The 14,455-nt window shown below is 43.7% G+C and overlaps 1 long non-coding RNA gene and 7 other non-coding genes across 8 annotated transcripts; all 8 read right to left on the bottom strand.

Moving 5' to 3' along the window:
• Nucleotides 1–846: 846 nt before the first annotated feature.
• On the bottom strand, nt 847–14,066 carry LOC146785942 (uncharacterized). The gene is made up of 10 exons (XR_014970830.1): nt 13,929–14,066; nt 13,308–13,368; nt 12,887–12,940; nt 11,880–11,941; nt 10,931–10,951; nt 10,104–10,126; nt 6,256–6,315; nt 2,440–2,497; nt 1,780–1,815; nt 847–1,236 (listed from the first exon to the last, which is right to left on the bottom strand). It is a non-coding gene; the product is annotated as an uncharacterized LOC146785942 (long non-coding RNA).
• LOC146785949 (small nucleolar RNA SNORA63) lies at nt 1,523–1,649 on the bottom strand. Its single transcript, XR_014971281.1, has one exon. It is a non-coding gene; the product is annotated as a small nucleolar RNA SNORA63 (small nucleolar RNA).
• Nucleotides 1,885–2,055, bottom strand: LOC146785948 (small nucleolar RNA SNORA81). The gene has a single exon (XR_014971298.1). It is a non-coding gene; the product is annotated as a small nucleolar RNA SNORA81 (small nucleolar RNA).
• LOC146785947 (small nucleolar RNA SNORA63) lies at nt 3,187–3,312 on the bottom strand. Its single transcript, XR_014971284.1, has one exon. It is a non-coding gene; the product is annotated as a small nucleolar RNA SNORA63 (small nucleolar RNA).
• LOC146785946 (small nucleolar RNA SNORA73 family) lies at nt 9,585–9,805 on the bottom strand. The gene has a single exon (XR_014971292.1). It is a non-coding gene; the product is annotated as a small nucleolar RNA SNORA73 family (small nucleolar RNA).
• On the bottom strand, nt 10,242–10,460 carry LOC146785945 (small nucleolar RNA SNORA73 family). Its single transcript, XR_014971293.1, has one exon. It is a non-coding gene; the product is annotated as a small nucleolar RNA SNORA73 family (small nucleolar RNA).
• LOC146785944 (small nucleolar RNA SNORD2) lies at nt 12,685–12,756 on the bottom strand. The gene has a single exon (XR_014971476.1). It is a non-coding gene; the product is annotated as a small nucleolar RNA SNORD2 (small nucleolar RNA).
• On the bottom strand, nt 13,010–13,084 carry LOC146785943 (small nucleolar RNA SNORD2). Its single transcript, XR_014971478.1, has one exon. It is a non-coding gene; the product is annotated as a small nucleolar RNA SNORD2 (small nucleolar RNA).
• Nucleotides 14,067–14,455: the final 389 nt, after the last annotated feature.

Raw genomic sequence — 14,455 nt, 5'->3', positions numbered from 1 at the left:
ATATGGTACAAAATTAGGGTGTTTTTTTAGCTTCTCCCCGTCCAAAGGGCATGATGCTGCGCAGTAGCTTCAGATTATTGCATAAATTGCCAAATACCCTTATAGAACAGAAGCCCTTGGCATTCCATATAAATGTCCTACAAAGACAAAAGGCTTTCTGTATGAAGTGAAAGGACTTGTAAAACCCTTACTTGAAGAAAAAAGGCTAAAACTTCCTCTAGTACCACTTTATATTTATGCGCTGCCCCCTTTACAATTGAGCAGAAGATTCAAACTGAACCACAGCAAGTTACTGCTCTGTTCCCAATGCAGAGCAATGTGCACATTCACACCTGGTTACATATTGATTTCCCGGTAGGGGTTTCTACTAGAATTAGTATTCCCTACACTTTTCAAACTTCACTACAATATAATCTCATGTACACCTGGAGTCAATCTGTTAGTAAAGCTAATGTTGGCACAAGTGATGAACGCAGCTCCTCTTGGCGTTACTTGCTTCACATTATTAAAGACGAAGAATACCCTGGCACCTACTCAGTTGCCTTCAGGCTCCTTTTATCACGTTCACTATTTACATGCACGAAAATACAGCATTACAATCTCCGTGATCAAGCGTGAAATCCTCTAAAACTGCAATAGCCTTGCATTATTTTTGCTTGCTTATAGATTTTGCTTCAAAGGCAGGTTATACTGTAAAGACCATCGATAGTGTGATTTTTGTATCCAGTCTGTGGAAACGAGTCATTGGGATGGTAAAACTCGGAAGAAAGGCTGCGATAGCTTGACTTCCACAATACCTACGAGAGAAACCATGCAAACACTACAAGATATTAAACTTCACCCAAATCTTCTTGAAAATGGTTTATTGAACATTTAAATTGAGCCAGTCACAATGTTTGACATTTACAGATTGGTACATTTTGAAATGGTACATGTGGAACTACATACCAATGAATGCCACCTTTGGTCGAGAGAAATGGCCAAAACAAGTTCGTCAAATCAATTAGCCTATGTAGCAGTTGGTTCTGCCAAGTACAACTTAGAATGTCTGGTCAGCCGAGACTTCAACACTAGTGCAATCTGCCTACTGTGGTACTGACTGCCATAGACTTAAATTCTGAAAGCTTCCCAACCTAGCTACAGCAATGCAGAAACCCGTGATGACATCTCCAGTGGGGGCAAGCAGATCTTATGCATCAAGTGTGCTTCCAGTCGATGGACACCCAAGCCAAAACTCTACAAAAAAAACAAAAAAAAAAAAAACAGTTTAAGCCACATTGCAGACTAAAGACCGGCTGCTAAAAGCAAGGGAAAAGCAAGTGTTGGTGAAGGAGTTGTGGCCCATGCGTGTTTAATACACTCACATTTACTCAGGACAAACCCATATTGGAGCATTTGGCTATACTGTACAAAAACTAGTAGTCACATTTGCGGTCATTTTAAAATCATGCACTATTAAAGTAAAATAAACTTGTGTACAGTCGGTTTCAAAGTTGTGGGCTCAGTATTGAAAGTCGTTGCCATGTACGAGACCAAGCGTCCCCGTCTGCCGTGGAGACAGAACAGACAGGGATAGTATGAATCAATTTAATGTTTGCAGGGGGAACGACAACGCAGCACTTGGAGCTACATTGTAACTTATCCTGCACCCCAAATGGGAGCAATGACGATAGTAAATTAATGCAATGCAGAAGTGAAAGGACATGGACAAAGGAAAGCGAACAAAGGCACTGGGATATTCCGCAAGTAGTAAGTGAAGGAAGCTACGGCCATTCTTACCAAAGAAGTCTGCGAACGTCCAAAACACTGCCCGTCCTAGAAGAACACAAGACAATTACCAAACAGGAACACGTTCATGGTACACAGATTACAAAAGTGCATAAAGTGTGTTGCACCACCTTTTAGACTTGGACACTGGACATTAAGAAAGAGGTCCGCCCAAGTCACCTCAGCTCGTGCTTTTACTCTCCTTCCTGTGTCTACCCTGCTAGCATCATTAATAAACCAGGAGTCAACCTGCTTGGTAATTTTAGCACGGTGCTTGAACAGGAAGAAGCCAATACATATTTAAAAATGCAATCACATGCCTCCCACTGCCAAACAGGAGTTGGTAAATCTGGATTGGCTGCGGAACTGCACAAATAATGACAATACCAGGTATAAGCTACCAGGCTGTACAAAAACAGACTACCCTTGAGAAACAACAGGTGCGCTCCTGGGCTTTAAATACACAATCGTTTTTACTTCAGAAGTGCCGCTTCCATCTTCACCCATCCCTAACAAAGCCAGGCATTAGAGTAGATACAAATACACCCCCCAACCCCTTATCCCATTTTATAAATCTGAGCCATAAAAATATTAGAGAACCGAGTAACATTGCAATCAGCCGAACATTGGTCACGAACACATGGGCCCTGTCCAAATATTTAAATTAGCTACCTGGAAATGCGTACACATTGGCTCAAAACTTCAGTATTCACATCTTCACTTCAGGTCCCTGGGAGAAGAAACAAAAGTTAGCTACCAATAAGCCACGAGCTATCCACATAGTCTGAAGCATTAGTGTTGATTGACCTCTCATACAGAGGAGGAAGGGCCTAGCGTGAGTGGATGTTTTACACAAGCTGCAACGACTTATTACCTGGTAGACAAGACCTAGCTTCCCTATTATGCGATTTAAAGTCAGTCAATGCTCTTTTAAAAACGTAGATTCAATCACAAGTGACTGCATAATTAACTTGCAGTAATTTTTGCCAAGATGGCTAAGGTTTCCACCCATCTCCTAAAATTAAAGTCATTGGCCTGTCCAGATTACAAAAGAGAATTTTAAGTTGTGTTAATAGGCGAGCTAGACAGGCCAATTAGTTCACCCACTGTCCCAAGCAACTGCCACACAAGACTACGGAACAAATTTACCAATCCAAGTGGTGACAAAATAAACATTCCAAGTTGCAATGGCAGGGCATTCTGCAAGCATGCACTACCTAAACATGCTTGCAGAACACAACCAATACACAAATGGTATTTCATGACAACCCTCCCCTGCCACCCCACAAACTATGCACATAATGTGCCTTAAAGCAAGTTAGGTTTTTAGTGCCCTGTTCAGACGTAGATACAAACAACCCACGTTTTGCAGTGCAATGAACAGAAACTAGTACAAGTGTGCCAACATGCAAGCAACAATTGTTTGAGACCAAGCGTCCCTGCCTGCCGTTGCATCAGAACAGGCAGGGATAGTAGGAATCAATTGCTTTGTGCAGGGGGAACGACAACACAGCACGTCAAGCTGGGCTGTAACTTATCCTGCATGGGTCATTCAATTCAAAGCTGCTCGGTAGAGATCCAGAGAGCAGATACTTGGCAAGTTAAATATGGAATAGAAATACAACCTCCTAGAGTTACCTACAACAGTTATCCCTTTGGCATTCAACAGGATTAAGAACCCGGATACCAGAGCAATGGATACATTTTCTATAGGCTTGCAAGATGTGACATAAGCTCCCGCAAGTTGCTCACCGCCACTTTTATCGTATTAAAGTAAATAACCATCAATAGACTATCCAGATAACACAAGTACTTAACGGTTGGCACATGACCACTGTCGGGGACTTCAACATTTGGAAACATGGCGAAGATACAGGGCGTAATTGGGAACAAAGTGGACGACCAAGTAAAAAAAAAAACTACAAGGACAAGGGTTAGCAAAGTCAATAGGTCTCAATTCCGCAAGAATTAGAGCTATTGGCATTGAGTGGCGATGTCTTTAACCCAGCTATGGAGTGGATGCGAGTGGAATTAGGTGGGTTGAAATCGTTAGTTGTGGAAGTGTGGCACAGAATTGTGGGTAGTAGGTATGTGGGATTGAGTGGCCTGGAATTATGTGGAGTGCCATTTTGTGCTGTGGAGTATGGCATGTTATTATGTGTTGTGGATTGGATGTATGGTGTTGTGATGTACTGAATGCGATTTGTTCTCAAATAGAGGTGTGGAACCATGTGGTTTGAGTGAAATTGTGGCATTGGGTGCATTGATGTGTGTTGTAGCAGAGTGATTTTATGTGGGAGACACTTAAGCTAGCAAACAGCACCTATGCCCTGCTTCCCTGAGATGTGTCCAAAAGTTGCAAGGAAATGAAGCACCAGGTCTTGAAGACAGGAGCATGCACAACATGGTTCCAGAAGGAGGCTGAGGCACAGGTGCATATGCCATGTCTGCACAATAGGGTGCAGCTTCCCAAGCGCGCAAAGTGAATTTCTGAATACACTACACAACCTTGTACCCAGTCTGAGAAGTTTCGGAAAATCGAATAATCTCACCAGAAGAGACTTCTGATGCAAAGTGGACATTTTTCATATCCCACATTAGTTTTCAGGTTACTGTGGATAACTGGGCTCAATTCCACATTGGAAGATCAAGGTGATGTTTTAAGAATCTGTGAATATGATACTAAACAAAACGACACTGGCTTTCCAGGTATTGATTTATAAAGATTTACAGGATGCTTCTGGCAAGCCTGGCGTCCTCTAAATGTTCACCATAAGAATTGTTCCAGCCCAACCCAAACGGTTTGTGGCTCACTCTTGAGAAGGTTTACAAGTCTGCATACAGACCAACAAATCAAAATATTGAGGATTGGTCAAACTGGTGGGAATTTGGAAGTTAAGTCTCCTGGTGCCAAAAAGCACTTCTGGGCGTAATGAACCTCTGGTGCACCTCATGGTAGGATCTAGCAGGGGAGCATGCAGCCACATGTAAAGTGCAAACATGCTTAGTCTAACAATCCATTTGAGCTTTTGAATGGTTGTGTACTGAGTAGATTAGAGGAATAGTCGTACTTCAGACTGCTAAATAATGTACATTAGTGTCCGAATGGTACAACAGGCACCACGCCTCCTACGCGGTGTTACTGATCACAGGCATGTGTCCATGCAAAAGGGGAACGTGATACTGGTTGTTGCAGTGCATCAAATGTCCTGCATGTGCATACGAGCCTTTAATTAAGCAATGTAGATACATCACAGGAGCCTAAATGTGGTTCTTGTGTGAACAAGCATCAATTTGAGGGAGCAGAGATGGTTTGGAGGCAGCCATTTTACAAAGTAGGCCAAATGGTGACAATCAGAACGTAGCAGGAGGACTGAGGGCCTATCACCTAGTTTAGGCTGCATGGAATCTACCCTTCATGGACAACTTGGGCTGACTACACTTACCAACCGTTCTTTTGCAAACATCAGAACCAACCTCATTTTATCAGGTCCATTTGTGAACAGAATTATTGAATTCTGTAGGCCAAGGTGCTGTGAAAAAAGTTTCTTCCCGCCCGCTGCGGGACAGGGTGTGCCACGAAGATGTGGGAGCATTTTGTAGGGTGTTGACTAAGATAGAAGAAAGAGGGCCATTCGGATCATTAAATAGTGCTTGGCTACGTGGAGGGTTTTATTAAATCCTGTAGCTGGTGCTGTTAAGAAGGGGGGGGGGGCAGAATGGAGAACATCACGATGGGTGATTATCTCCCGGTCTACATGTTTTAAGCCTCACCCCTAATACTAAATCCATGCACATACAATGCCTTGCAAAATTGGTTACGGAGCCACAGGTAAGGCAATTTTGCAAGGCAAGGGTGCAGCTTTAATAACTTACTATAAGCACCTCTTCCTTCCTGTGCAGCGCTCATGGGGCTTTAAGGAAATAAACAGTAATGTCTTATTTCAAAGAACATACCAATTAGGTTTTGTATGTGCATTGAATTAGTACTTAATCATAGTTTTAGCATAAATAGACCAATAAGATCCTGTTATGAGTGGTACAAGGGATCATTTGTTCTGGTCCAGACAATGTTTTAGGGGTGAGGCTAGAAATATGTAGACCAGGAGATCACTCAGTAAGTCCATTCCCGCAGCAGGATGGGAAGAACCAGATGAAGCATGCCATCTTGGGCCACTTTGGTGGTAGAGTTATTTTAAGAAAAAAGTTCCCGAATGATGATCTACAGCGAGTTTAATAGCAAGTTGACTTCCTTATGTTATCGACGCAAGGCAGGAGGCTGAGTCCACATTGAACCCGCCCCATGCCCCCTTTGTTTTTTTTAAAAAGGTCTAAAACCTAAACTATTGAACATGCAGCATAGGAAGCAGTAGAACCCATTTTCACTTCTTAGGGGAACTTAAGGTAAAACTTTAAAACACTTCAAGTTGCAAGCATGCTATGCAGAAAGTGGCAATAAAAACCATTAAAATCCAGTGAGTTACACACCATCTCTTCGCCCATATTCAAGACTGAAGAGCGTTGTGGCCAGTCAAAGCAGCTTCCCACCTACAGAAATGCAAATTGAATAAGTTAGGACTCAAATGTATTACTATACACAACTACAATCACAAGTTATTTCCATCTGATGCTGAGCAGTCTAGCTGTGCCCTTAATACTAAAACATTGACTGTCAACTGGAGAACAATGTTAACCACATGGCAAGTGTCATGAGATATATGAATCAAGACAACTAAAGAGTGAATCCTGGATTCAGAATGAACTTGCTTAAGGAAAGTGCTCACTGTGTTTTAAAAGAACCCTCACTCACCAACCTAGTTGGTGACATGCTTCATCATTGGGTTCCCACCGGAAAGGCCGAGTGCCTCTCCGGTGTGCTACGACGCCTGAACTACAGCCGAGCTGGTTTTTTTGGGGGGGAGACAGTGCAAGAAGTGATGGTAATGTGAGAAGTGAAATTTAAAAAGGGGTCCCAATTTTATCCAAAAAGACGATTTTAATCATGGAAAACCGACAGTTAAAAGAAAGTGTTGGATGCGTCAAAACTAGTTATAATAGACAAGTTGCATCCTGAATTAAGTGAAAGGAGGTCAACATGTTTCTGCTTCTATAGGAGTGAACAAAGCATTCGTCAGGACCTGGGTGGACTACCACGGCGGTGTACGCACGCTAAGGCGTACCCTAACCTGTGGAGTCTAGGACCGTTTGGACTTACGGTTCTAAGTGGCAATCAGGACTTCTGAAAGCTTTAAATTCTGTTGAAACAAAGAAAAAGAAGTAGTCGAACATAATAATTCACAACACAAATAATGGTCATAGTGCATGTCTCGATAGCTGGTGTGTATTCCAAAAGGTCGCATGCATACCATATATTGTGCTCTCAAAATAACAGTGGTACAATTGTGCTAGCGTACAGTGATCCGCAGTGTCACTGAGTAGAAATATGTCAGCATCATACTCGTATAAGTATATGCAGAAGGAATGTGTTGAAATAACTCAAAGGTAATCGTAATGGGATCAATTCCGAATTTGTAAAAAAACGACTGACAAATGCCGTCAGCAAGAACTCAGTAAAATAGACTGAGTTAAAAAAGTGAAGGCAGACTTGGCGTAAAAGCAAGGAAAAAGGCAAGGCTTATCATATATTAAACACACATTTTTGCAGAGAAACGCTACTTAGGGGCTTACGTGAAGTAATAGTAAACCTCACATCATGAGTCCTGGTTGGGGGGCGAGACTTGTAGGCACACACTGTTATATATATATATATATATATATATATATGGGGGAAAAGAAAATGGGAAATAATTAGGGCGGGGTAATAGCCACTAAAATTGTAGGAGTGAAAAGAGGGGGCACTTACTTCGTCAAAGTCTGCCGCCTGCCCGGTACCTTGTCTAAACCCTCCCGAGGACTCGGATATTGACGAGCATCCCCCGGGAGAGGTATCATATAGGAAGTAGACCGGTACTGGATGGGAGTGTTCGTAGGCGTGTTACTACGCTGATAAGGCCTTTTGCAATGTTGTTCCTCGTGCTGATAGAAAAGTTAGCTTTCTAGTGCCTTAGCAGCGGCTCTACGTCATTCGCAACCATGGAGACACGTACGCGACATTGCACGCCCATCGTGTATTGTGTTTATTTGTACTTATGTAGTCACAATCAAATTGCCTCCAACAACTAACAGGCATACAACAGGGTTGTTTAAAATAGATATGGGGTTTCCTTCAATTTTGATCGCACTTGCACCATAGCGGTCTTACGTTACTACACTGTTAAGGCTTCTGTAATGTTGTTCCGCGCGCTGACAGAGAAGTTATCTTTCTAGTGCCTCAGCAGCGGCTCTTCGTCACCTCGTCAACGCGCCTACGAACACTCCCATCCAGTACCGGTTTACTTCCTATACGATACCTCTCCCGGGGGAGGCTCGTCAATATCAGAGTCCTCGGGAGGGTTTAGACAAGGTACCGGGCGGGCGGCAGACTGACGAAGTAAGTGCCCCCTCTTTTCACAACTACATTTTTAGTGGCTATTACCTCGCCCTAATTATTTCCCATTTTCTTTTCCCACATATATACAGTGTGTGCCTACAAGTCTCGCCCCCCCACCAGGACACATGATGTGAGGTTTACTATTACTTCACGTTAGCCCCCAAGTAGCGTTTCTCTGCAAAATGTGTGTTTAATATACAAGCCTTGCATTTTTCCTTGTTTTTACGCCAAGTCTGCCTTCACTTTTTTTAACTCAGTCTATTTTACTGAGTTCTTGCTGACTGCATTTGTCAATCGTTTTGTTACAAATTCAGAATTGATCCCATTACGATTGCCTTTGAGTTATTTCAACACATTCCTTCTGCATATACTAATGAGTGTATGATGCTGACATATTTCTACTCAGTGACACTGTACGCTAGCACAATTGTGCCACTGTTATTTTGAGAGCACAATATGTTATGCATGCGACCTTCTGGAATACACACCAACTATCGAGACATGCACTATGACCATTATTTGTGTTGTGAATTATTAGGTCGACTATTTTTTTCTTTGTTTCAACAGAATTTATAGCTTTCAGAAGTCCTGATTGCCACTTAGAACCGCAAGTCCAAACGGTCCTAGACTCCACAGGTTAGGGTACGCCTTAGCGTGCGTACACCGCCGTGGTAGTCCACCCAGGTCCTGATGAATGCTTTGTTCACTCCTATAGAAGCAGAAACATGTTGACCTCCTTTCACTTAATTCAGGATGCAACTTGTCTATTATAACTAGTTTTGACGCATCCGACACTTTCTTTTAACTGTGTCGGTTTTCCATGATTAAAATCGTCTTTTTGGATAAAATTGGGACCCCTTTTTAAATTTCACTTCTCACATTACCATCACTTCTTGCACTGTCTCCCCCCCAAAAAAACCAGCTCGGCTGTAGTTCAGGCGTCGTAGCACACCAGAGAGGCACTCTGCCTTTCCGGTGGGAACCCAATGATGAAGCATGTCACCAACTAGGTTGGTGAGTGAGGGTTCTTTTAAAAACACAGTGAGCACTTTCCTTAAGCTAGTTCATTCTGAATCCAGGATTCACTCTTTTGTGGTTTTGATTCATATAATCCAGGGGGATTAAGAGTGGCTCCAGTAGCTTCCCTCCCTCTCTTGCTGTTGATCTATGAGATATATGAAGCAATATGCATGGTTTGAAGCAGCCATGCTGACAAAGTAGATGTTTCCAAGCACCAACACCCTGAGCCATAGGTCACTCAAGTATCCCTTCTGCAATGACCAAGTACACACAGGCTTACGTAGCCTCACCACGTATGCAACAGTGGAGGTGTATCCTGCATGGTTTGTCTCCTCAGTCATGGACAAAGGACTCTGAGAAGTCATAGAAATATACAGGACGCAGCTCTGCAACCCAACGGCTGCGAACAAAGCTGGCTCTCCAACGGCGTGGAACAGGACTGTACGTCATGGGCCCGAAAGCCTACGCTCCCATATGCCACTAGGACAGAGCCGAGGGAGAGCAACCTCCCCCAGGTATCCCCGTTGGGTCACAAATGGCGTGAAGCATTACACCCCCACCAAAAACCAACCTCATTGCCAAAAATGAGCCATACCTTAAAACTTAACCTAACAATTTTCGTATCCCAGCTCACTTGACTACAGAACCTAAAGGCGCGTTTATTCAGTATACAGTAACCCTTCTGACTAGAAACACCAGCACTTGTAGCCTACGCAGCACCACACCTTTAGTTGAAATCCAAGTTACAACAACATTCGGAAGCACGAAAGACAGTAGGTTTAAGCTGTAAAGTATTTACACTAGGACTTTGGGGCCTGCCACTTACCCAGAAGCGTGAAGATAGTTGAGCTAAAGAAGAAAAGGAGAACTATTAATACAGGCAAAAGATTCACAAACAATATTGCCCCCAGCAGCAGGGCTATATTACACATCCACCCTCGCTTGCACACAGCCACATGATGCATTGTGTGCCCTGCATGGTGTGTCTCCTCAGTCATGGTCCGATGACTGAGAAGTCGTAGGAATATACAGGATGAAGCTCAACAACCCGAAGACTGCAAGCAAAGCTTGTTCTCCAACAGCGTGGAATGGGACTGTACGTCATGGGCCAGTGGGCCTAGGCTCCCATATGCCACTAGGACAAAGCCAAGGGAGAGCAACCTCCCCCAGGTATCCCTGTTGGGTCACCATTAAAATTCAACATTACAATCCAAATGAACTAATCACAGCCAGCAAGCCACAGCCAACCCAAACTTGTTCCAACTTCAGTGCAAGCGGAGTTTCAAATCTAATATTCTGCTTCGGTACAAGGTAAATCTATCTGGCACTGTGCATTACATGCATGTTAGGGTCTTTTACTCAAACAGGTGTATGCTGGTGATATACCGACAATCCAGGTACCTGGTGGTAATAAACACCAACTACCAAAATCTATGCCCAACTAAAAAAGAAACCGCATTTTGTAGATTTCAAAGCAGAATTTTTTTCCAAGTACTGTGAGACTAATTTAAAGGCCTTTCCTCATAGAAAGGCTACATAAAGCCAGCGAAAGTCATTCCTAGCTCAAAGAATCGCTTCTTGTATGCGCAACGATAAATGCTGCAAAACTTGCTTAAGGCACGACACAAATGTGATGTGGTAAGTGCCACTTACCAGATTAGGCTCAGACAACACCTATGGAGAAAAAAAAAACATTGATTTAAAAAGACAAAATGAGGCAAGACTGCAGAAAGCTACGTGGAGTTAAACGTATCAATTCCATGCTCCACACCCTGCTAGGACAGAGCCACGAGAGCAAACTCACGGGGTATCCAGGTTGGGTCACAGGACGCGCAGAAAGGAAAAAACATTCCATCTTCACCACCACGTAGCAACCAAGGGCACAAGCTCGACATGTGGACTGTTAAGGTGATATTTATAGGATCTCAGAAGGTTTGTAGCATCGAAGATTTGTACATGCCGAGGGGTTAGTTTCGCTTTAACGTGCGTGTGGGCCTCTTGGATATATTTATGGCGATAAAGTATTACGCGGGGATACTGTAGTCACCATGATTTGATGGGGAATCCGGTCATAATCACATGAAAAGATTTGAGGCAGTGCTGATGTAACATGGGGTGAGGGAGAGCAATGGAGCAGGGGGGCGGTCGCAGTGACAATCCAGAAAAGAAACATTTATGGTTTGTCTGATCCACTAACATGTAACGGGCAGGCTCCGTGGGAGAGAACCAAACACCAAAAGGGGGTGCAAAGTCTAGAAGGACCATAGAAAGGCAAGATGGTACGACGAGCAAATAAAAGTAACCAATGAAAACGATGGGTGTGCACAAAGGAGACACCGCATGTCTAAACTACAGCGCACTGCCTAGAACCAAATGCTTCCACCGTGCGGAAACTGAGCGCAAGTCATAGCAGTGATGTAAGCAAGCACGATAGTTTTAATCAATTAAAATGATCTCTGTTGGCCACAAAGTAGTGATGAACTACAACTGTGTAGTCATCGTGGAGTGAGGCCTTTAATATACCCCCTAGAGAGTCTGCAAAGTTTAAGGAACGTTACAGAAATCCAGTCTTTTAGGGGAGGTCCGAGGTGGTGATATTTACCCGCAATTGTGCTGTGAAGAAAGTCTCCCTCTAGAACTGCGCATCCTTCGGACATCGGAATGCTGTAAAAAAAAAAAAAAAAAAAAAAAAAGGGATTAGTGCAAAACCAACAATCAACGTGAATTTCGTTCTGCTAAAGGAAGTAGCAGCAGAGGAAGTATCTAGGAAAAAAGTCGTTCAAGTGAGGCTGCAGAGGTGCGATACCTTTTGAATGATTAACGCCCAATACTAGCAACGGGGAAATTACCCACGAGTATTACTTAGTGCAGATACCTCCACGATTAGACACATTCCCTCCAAACAAGAAACTTCTCCCCAAGTAGAAGTTATTGAGAAGTATGAAAGCTACTCAGGCGTGGAGACGGCCCGTTATTTAGTCACTACCGCCAAATTACCATAAACACGAGGCTCGTTTAAAGGATATGCCGAGGCGCCAAAAAGCAAATTATAAATTGTGCTGCTACACAGTTTACATGAAAAACATGCCAATCCTGGGACAGGCCTCAATTCATCAAATATCTATTCTAGGTGAAAGAGCTACATAGAGACGCTAAACACTGCCCCCACCACTGTTTGTTTTCAAGGGGAAATTACGACAGTACAGCTAATTACTTCGCTGAAGTATTCAGTGTGCAGACTGAGGGTGTGCTCAGAAAATACAGACTAGGAAAGCCACTGCCGTCGACACCAACATATTCACTCAGTATGCATTGCTCACGTGAAATGCCCTAGAAAGACCGACTTAACCAATCATAATTACGACATGCACAATCTGTTTTTGGTTACCTGGACGGGGTGTGGTGCAAAGTGATCAGAGTTAAGTTTTATCACCATTTGGTTGTCTGTCCCGAAAGATGTTTAAGCCATCATTTCACTTTGCCCTGCGTCCACACGCGTGTTACCACCCTTCACTGCCCCGGGTCACAGGCCAGGTTTTGGCGTCAGTGGACAAGTTTTGCGTTAGGGTCGGCAATCCGCTCACCCCACAATAAAGAGCTAGAAATTACCTGAATTTTCAGCCTTCACTGATCTAGTGTCCCACTTCGACCGAAAGTCAACCCCTGTAGGAGACAAAAAAAACGTTTATTAAATCTGTGTTTTAAGAGACACGAGCAACACAAGTCAGTTTTAAGTGATCAGTGTAAGGTTTTTATCATCATCATCTGGCTGCAGTCCCGAAAGATGTTAATGCCATCATTTCACTTAACCCTCCTGGCGGAACGCAGCATTTCTGGAGTCGCCGCATAATAGGAGAACCAGGTTTCCATACAGCAATTAAAAGCTGCATTCAAAAGCAGCATTTTTTTTTTAGCGTTTAGAAGTTCAGCAAGCGGGCTCAGATTCAATAAAACGGACCGTCTTAAAGTTTCCAGACACTGCGGCTAAGTCGAATAAACCAGCTCAGAAAGCGAAAAAAGCATAACTTACCATAGACCGCGCATGTCGATAGGCTGTTCCATGCTCCATACAAGTTACCCTGCGACACCCCCTTCAGAAAACACAAACATGGAAAACATGTGACCGCTATAAACAGTACAAGCGAGTACAAACTCATCAACACACCAGCAAGCTACACGTAGAGTTAAAAGTGACACGAGACATCTGGAGTAGATCAGCAAGACCCACTTTACATTTAATTGCGTTTCTAGGTGTCGGCCACAATATAGTGATGGATTACAACCGTGTAATCCACTGTGGAGAGCGGTCCTTGCTCTGCCCCTTAAGAATTGGCTGCAAAGTACGAAGAACTTTACACCAATAAAAATCTCGAGGGAAAAAAAGAGCCAAACTGGAAAGGGACAATCCTGACTCATGAGTCCAATCTGCACTCACATTTTAAAGCAACGATGATCAAGGTGTAATATGGCCACCAGGCTTCGCCCCCACCCCCAGGAGGGCGGCTAGAGCGCGGCCAGCCACGGGACATTGTGTGCGTGAGACGAGGCCCACGTGCAACAGTAAAACTCTTCACACGTCCACGGATACCTCGACAACCCATGTGAGGTTTGTTACCACACAGATTCCAAGTTGTTTTTCATGTAATGTTACCTGCAACCGTGAAGAACGGCGGCGCCCGGTTCGCTTTCTTCAGCCCTCATGTCAACGAACTGGAGAATAAAAAGACAATGTTTTAGCCGGAGCTCACAATTCACGTAGACCCATTCTGAAAGAGTAAAGCGTGTTTGAAACGCAGCGCCTGGCGAGAATTTATGCGCCTCCGGGCGCAAGAGTGACGCAAAACGTACCGGGCAGTCTGGGAGCTGTAGTTTTCCCCTCGGTCCACGATTCCTGCGGCGTTCGGCCTTCAAAAGTATTCAAAAGCAGGATATACCGTAATCTCGCCTGGCTGCCCAACCACACTATTGCCACATGGAAGAATGAAGTCTTATGAAATGGGAAAAAGCTGTATCTTTAAATTGAATACAGAACGGGATGTACAGCACGGTTACACCGGGGCCGGAAGAGTCTAACCGGAAGCAAAGACTGATTCCCTCGATACTGACTTTGTGGCACATTCTCAGTCAAATGTCATCCTCCACAACTCTGTTTTAGAGGAATTTCATGAAACTGAGATA

Source organism: Triturus cristatus, chromosome 11 (genome assembly GCF_964204655.1).
Source record: "Triturus cristatus chromosome 11, aTriCri1.1, whole genome shotgun sequence".
In the NCBI taxonomy this organism is placed as follows: domain Eukaryota; kingdom Metazoa; phylum Chordata; class Amphibia; order Caudata; family Salamandridae; genus Triturus; species Triturus cristatus.
This window is presented reverse-complemented; position numbering and strand designations above follow the sequence as displayed.